Source organism: Apium graveolens, chromosome 1 (genome assembly GCF_009905375.1).
Source record: "Apium graveolens cultivar Ventura chromosome 1, ASM990537v1, whole genome shotgun sequence".
Classification (NCBI taxonomy): domain Eukaryota; kingdom Viridiplantae; phylum Streptophyta; class Magnoliopsida; order Apiales; family Apiaceae; genus Apium; species Apium graveolens.
Window position 1 is genome coordinate 86,862,706 of NC_133647.1, and position 7,505 is coordinate 86,870,210.

At 36.4% G+C, this 7,505-nt stretch overlaps 1 non-coding gene across 1 annotated transcript; it reads left to right on the forward strand.

Moving 5' to 3' along the window:
• Positions 1-3,740: 3,740 nt before the first annotated feature.
• LOC141679768 (small nucleolar RNA R71) lies at positions 3,741-3,847 on the forward strand. The gene has a single exon (XR_012558179.1). It is a non-coding gene; the product is annotated as a small nucleolar RNA R71 (small nucleolar RNA).
• The last annotated feature ends 3,658 nt before the right edge of the window (positions 3,848-7,505 follow it).

Consider the following 7,505-nt stretch of genomic DNA (forward strand, 5'->3'; position numbering starts at 1 on the left):
ATATATACATATATACTTTTCAAAATATTGGAAGTCCTCTTCCATGCATAATATACACAAAGTCCCAGTGTATAACTGTATAAAAAATATCGTTGCAAGGTGATCTCATATATCTAACCTTGTCTCAACGTTTTTCTGAAAATCTTTGTCATTCAAAAGACAATTATTAATTAGATATAAGTTTAAAAGATGAGGTTACCAAATACCCCAATATACTTATATCTTTCCCAATACTACTTGAACTACCACCGTTCAAGTTATAATCAGTTTCAAAAGTTCATCACATAGATGAGACTACAAGACAAGATTTGAATAGATTCAATCTTTGAAATATTATTGAATGAAATAAAGTTACGAGATACTTTATTTAGTCCCGATATATATATATCCACATATATATATCTCTTAAACATTTCCTGGAACCTCTGTTATGTGAAGTATGAACAGAGTTCGAAACATCCAATGAATTTTTGGAAAGGAAAAGAAAACATTTGGCATAAACCCGATATCTTGCTGATCAGGCACAGATACCAATAAGTAACCTTTTCTACTGTAGATGGATGAATTCCTCACCGGTCATCACCCTGGTCATAATTAAGACCTCGCGCTCGACCGTACCCCGGCCCCTCACGCGTTGATGGACTGCCACCCAGCCACTTACACAATATTAGACCGTACCCCGGCCTGTCGCTTATGCCGACTCAATTAGATGGGCTTACTTCCCGAACATTGGGCAAGTAATCAATTCATTTACCAAATCTGCAACCTCGTTGCGAATATAAAATACACCACAGAGCCGGATTCCCCAGGTTTTGAGCGAGTATTTAAATCCCCTTTAAAAAGGAAGATCTTAAATATAAAAATGAGTTTTGGGATCCGCTCTGACTTTTTTAAAAATCATTTTGAAGACTCGAAAACACTTTAAAGAGTGTTTGGAGTAAGGCTGATTTAATGAAGTAAATCAGTCCCCAGAATATTAGAAAATATCTGAATATTATTAATTAAATAATATTCCCATAAAGAATAATCTTTATCAAAATAATTGAAGTAGAAGTATTAAAATTTACACTTGAAACGAGTATTAAATAACCAAAGATATACTTATATGAAAGTATTATCTTTATTTGAATAATCGAAAATAAGTTTGATTATTGACACCTTATTCTTTAATAAAATAAAGAATATATTTCAGCAAATAATCGGAGTCATAGATCCTCAAATGAATATTCAAATAATATTCAATAAATAAAATAAGCTGAGTCATAATACCTCGAATGAATATTATAAATAATATTCATTAAATAAAATAAAGGAGTCATACATCCTCAAATGAATATTCAAATAATATTCAATAAATAATATAAAAGAGTCATAAGCCCTCGAATGAATATTCAAATAATATTCAATAAATAATATAAAAGGAGTCATAAGCCCTCGAATGAATATTCAAATAATATTCAATAAATAATATAAAGTTTAAAGTTATCGAATAAACCTTATTCGATTAATAGTTTGGAAAACTATAACCATATATATATATATATATATATATATATATATACATCCATATCCATATATACAAGATTACTCGGGATCCTCGACTCCCGGTTTTAGAAAATATTTTCACCTTTTGGGTCCCTATACTAAGGGTATATGCAAGTTACCGCTATCCTCTAGCATAGGTATTATCAACTGAACCAACAGATATATATTTCAAGAATATGAAACAGGCATGCATATATACCATATCACATGCTACAATATATCGCAAGAATTTGCTAAATAACCAACATGCATCTATCGCAAGATAATGCATATACAAGTGTATACATCACAACAACAGTATAACGGATAGAATACTTGCCTGAGCGACTGGGGGTTACGAATGGCTCGGGACGAGTCTGGTAACCTATAAACAACAAGTAAGTTGGAATTAAACCAAAATCACTTGTAAATCTATGCTTTAGCTAACTTAGACTCTAATGCTAGTTTTACGCTCACCGATTCGCTTAAGTCACTCGGGTACTCTCGGCTCCATCATTTTTAATAACTTAACCTTTACGAGTCTTAAAGCGATTCCTTCGTGAATGACTTACCAACTGCCTAACACACTTACCATAAATGTTTCATACATTAATTCACCCTTTTTGGTCTTTAACCTACATTTCAAAGTAAGGCGAGGGAAAAAGTTTCGTTCGCGAAACACCGTTACTTGAAACGGTCGTTTCTCCTAAACCGTAAATCGGAATCGAACGAACTACATATCAAAACGAAGCTCGTAACATGAACTATCTAAACATGACAATGGTCAAAACCTAGCAGTGAGTTCAAGGGTTCTGATGCTATGCACAAAACAGTCCAAAGAAAATCGGCCGTTACGACGGCTATGTTTACGCGATTTCCCAAATTTAAACCACTCGATACCAACCACAAATCAACCCCAAATCAATCATACAACAATCATCCATCCTTATCACATCATAACAACCCCAACAAATCCATATTAACCATTTATACTTATTCCTCACATGAACTAAAAGCTTTACTTAGGTTCTTTAACTAATTACCAAGATTTACAACTCCAACAATACAACAAAACCAACTAATCTCTACAAACTCAACCAAACTTCAACCAATCAAGCATCATGCCTCACATATGCTATATCAAACACATTCAATCCTAATTACTCAAAACTAAAGCTAGGGTTTGTAGTTTATACCTTCCTTGGAGAGTGGAGAATCAAGAGGATGGCTTGGAATCACCTTTAAAGCCCTTAACCAAGCTTAATCTAAACAAAACTTCAAGAACACAAATTTTAGTTCTTGAAAACACTATTCACCATCTTCTTTGATGATTTATAGAAAAAGATTGGCTTGGAATTAAAAGCTTAAACTTATAGGAAGTATGTAACTTAACTAGGAGGAGCTAGGATAATTACCTTGGAAAATAACAAGTGGAGGAGCTTGGACTTCCCATTTCTTAAGAAACCAACCGAGAGCTTCATGAACAAGCCTTGGTTGCTTTTGATTTTTGATGAAAATGGTTTTTTCTTGGCTTGGTTGCTTGGTTTTTGTGCTTGCTTTAGCAAATTACTACCTTGCCCTTGAATTTGTGTGGTTCTTATTCAACCACACCTCCTTCCTTCCTATGTCATGCTTACCTCATCCTCATGATGTCATCCTTCCTTCCTTGTCTTCTTTCTATTGGTTGGATGACATCATTCCCATTAATCCCTTTGATTAACTTCCTAATCGTTTGCCTAATGACCGCTGATCTGCTATACGGTTCGCTTAACTTTCGTTCTCGTTTTATCGTTTGAAGGATCATACCCGGGATCTTATTACTTAGGTTCCCTTAACCTTTCTCAATATATTAAATTCCTTCTATGATCCTCTTTTATAATCCTTTAATTTAAATCCTTTTTATCCTGTTACCTTATACTCAATTCTCTCCGTATATTGTGGATTTCCGGGAAAAACCAAAGTGTTCGGAATTGGATTCTGACGATCTTTACATACACTTATATACTCCATAGAGTACTAATAATATCCCATAAGATCAATAACAGAACCCCTACATAGCGTGGCATGAAAAGTTTTCTCATTCAGCAAAAACACTATTCATAAGGGTTTCAAAATTTTCCAAAAATTGGGGTTATTACACAGCTGCTGCATCGAGCATGGGCCGAGATTGGGCCCTCAAACCATTATAGAAACCAGTGATCACCATCCAATCGGGCATTGCATGATGTGGACACTTTCTCAACATTTCCTTGTAGCGTTCCCAAGCTTCGTACATAGATTCTGTAGGTTGCTGCGCAAACTGAGTAAGAGCACTCCTCATAGCAGCAGTCTTTGCCATCGGATAAAACTTCACCAGAAACTTTTGCGCAAGATCTTGCCAAGTAGTGATGGACCCAGCTGGTTCAGAATGTAACCAGTCCTTAGCTTTGTCCCTCAGTGAGAATGGGAAAAGCCTCAGTTTGATAGCCTCATCAGTCACGCCATTATACTTGAAAGTACTGCAGATCTCGACAAAATTCCTAATGTGCATGTTGGGGTCTTCAGTCGCAGCACCTCCAAAAGAAACAGAATTTTGCACCATCTGAATGGTGCCCGGCTTGATTTCAAAGGTGTTAGCTTGAATAGCCGGATGAAGAATGCTTGACTGAATGTCATCAATTTTAGGCTGAGAAAAGTCCATAAGAGCTGGATCGGCCTGAACAATACGATCACCCATGATTACTGGTTCTTTCTGCTCACTTCCTGAATCCGAATCTTCAAAATCTATCTTGTTAGGGAGAAAACACGCGCTAATAATACACGCAAGTATACACGTTCGCAAGTAATATAGAATACTTTCTAGTTCGTTCCCACAGAGACTCAGACTAATTATTGTTCAATTAAACTCACTCACCAATGTATGATTACTTCTCAATGTTAAGACACTAACACTTAGAATTGTTGACTAAATATTAACTATAATGAACTACTTAATTAATCACCTAATTAACACTTCGAATTAACAATATTAAAACACTCATGAGATCACAACTTCATTGCTACTTCCTTCAATAGTTATTGTTATTACCCTTAGCATGCAACATTGATGATATTAATCGAATAACACGAAACTGATAAAAGCCAACTCTCATTGTACTAATACCATTCTACCAAACATCCACACTTAAGATAGAAGTTGAATAGGCATCAATTATGTTGAGTCCCTATATGTCTACAGAAATTGACAACATAATGATTTAAGCGCAAGTTATTCCCTTTTGATTACACATGGCGAATAAAATGGTTAGAGTTACCCACTAATCATGCACATCATACATGAACCTATGCTAGCATGGCAAGTTCTAAATCTCAAGATCCACCGTCGCTTCACAAGAGATTAACACCCTATCTTATATGTTCGCGACGCACATAAGACGAATACGCACAACCAATACTAGATATCATACAATTATCACATACTAAGGTATTAAACAATTAACTAAAGAATTTCATAGCAAATCCGTTACGACCCCATGATCACGATTAACCCATGATAGCACTTATCGTCATCATGGGTTCATATAAAAACATGATAAATAAACACAAGAAAATAATAACTAAACTAATTATATTAAACCAGAGTACGTCACAAGAGTAATTAGGTTCAAAAGCAAGAAAATTAGCATTCAATGTTACAATGAAATAAGAATCACAAGAAAATATGCTTCCTCTTCGTTGCGGTGTGCTAAAACGGTCTTCTTCCTTATCTCCTTCGCTCCTTGCTTAATACAACGATCCTACCTTGTGAAAACGTCTCCAAATCTACTTATATAATATTCCCATAAAACTCAGATTACATAGAAGTTGGAAGCCAAACAGAAGTAGAAGTCTAAAACAGATTATCATTTTTCCCGACCCTGCGCGGCCGCCAGCATAGCTGAGCCGGCGCTCAGGACCCTACTGGAAAATTCCTGAGTTTGCTCCGTTTCTTCGCTGCAATCTGCCCCTTTCTTTCCTCTCGCAATGCTTAACACATGCCAAGGTTTATTCTTGATGATTACTCCTCCGAAATGCAACTTATACCCTGAAATGCACAAACACTAGAAAAACGCATCAAATACACAAAATACTTGATTTCAAGACACCAATTTTAGCCATTTTAAGACATTCTAAGTGGTATAAAATACCACTTATCAAGTAGCCACCCGTGCGGCCATATAGCACGGAGTACGCCCTATGGGGGTCCGGGGACATTTCCCCGGAGCCCGGATTGTTCTTAATTTATTGATCATTCCAATCCTTCTTCCTTGACTTAAGATCATCCTTCATAGGATCCTTATCAATACTTGTTCGTCATCGCCGTCTCATACCATAGCGACCGCCGTGGTGCGGTTGTCGGAGCGGTCATCGCACACTTCCTCCACCATGGTCATCGTAATTCTCCATCATAATGATCATTGTAAACCTTCATATATAACTTCACCAGTCGTCGTCATAACTTCTCATTGTCAATAGTCGTTGTAAGCGACTCCTATAGAGAGCGCGCCCTAGGGTCCGGAGACGTGTTCTCCGGAACTTGTCCGTCCTCTTCCTCGGCGGTGTTTGTTAGGGCGAAAAACACGCGCTAATATTAATGCAAGTATATGCGTTCGCAAGTAGGATAAGATATAAATCAGATTCATTCCCACAGAGACTGGTTTAGGTTAAGTTCAATTTATGCACCTATGCAACAATGTATGGTTATCGCTCAATGCTAAGACAATTAACAAATTGGGTTTTTGTTAAACTAAGAGATTAAACTAACAATTATAACTAAGAGAACAAGAATGGTAGAATTAATATATATAACAAACATGGGATTCTAACTTCATTACTACTTCATTCAATAGCCTTTTCGTTCTTAACCTTAGCATGTGATGGTGATGACACTAATCAGATAACACGAAACTGATAAACGCCAACTTTCGTTGCACGAGTACCATTCTACCAGACATCCACAAAAGAGATAGAAGCTGAATAGGCACCAATTATATTGAGACCCTATATGTCTATAGAATTTGACAACATAACGGTTTAAGCACAAGTTATCCATAATGATTACATAGGGCAAGTAAAACGGTTAGAGTTACCTATGAATCATGCATACATGTACATGAACCTATGCTGGCATGGCAAGTTCAAAACCTCTATATTCACAGTCGCTTCAATAGAGATTAACACGCTATCTTATATGCTAGCTACGCACATAAGACGAATAAGCACAACCAATACTAGGATATCAATCAATCACCACACACCAAGATATCAAAACAAATTAATTATTGAAATCCATAAGTAAATCCGCTAGAATCCCATGATAACGATTAGCCCATAATTGAACTCATCGTCACCATGGGTTCCAATGAAAGCATGGTATAAAACAAGGACTTAATAAACTGAATAATAATTAAAGTACGAATATACGAGATCTAGGTTCAACAACAACGAAAACGAGCATCCAAAGTTACAACTAATTCAAAGAATCACAAGTTAAAAACAAGATCTTCTTTTTCGGTGTTGTTCTGTGCTTCTAGGTCTTCTCCTTGGTATCCCAATCTTCCCGGATGATGAAAACTCTTTTTTTTAAGTATATATACGCCCCTAGTGGACCTGGACCCTTAAAATCGTTAAATTCCACTCAAAAAAGGTTTTTCAGCGAAATCAGCGACCAGCCGCGCCTTGGGCGGCCGCTCAGCTCTCCTGGGCGGGCGCTCAGCTCTCTTGGCGGGCGCTCAGCTCCTGTCTGGAAAAATTTCTGATAAATCTTATTTTGGCCATAACTTGAGTTCTACTCGTCAGAATTAGGTGATTCAATTGCCCACACGAAGCTATTGAGATTCTCTACAACTTGACAATGGCCTTGGCTATGAAATCTGATCACTTTTAATTATATTTCCTTTAAAAGCTCTTTTCTTCATATAACTGATACCTGAAATGCAATAACACAAAAACACATCAAAATA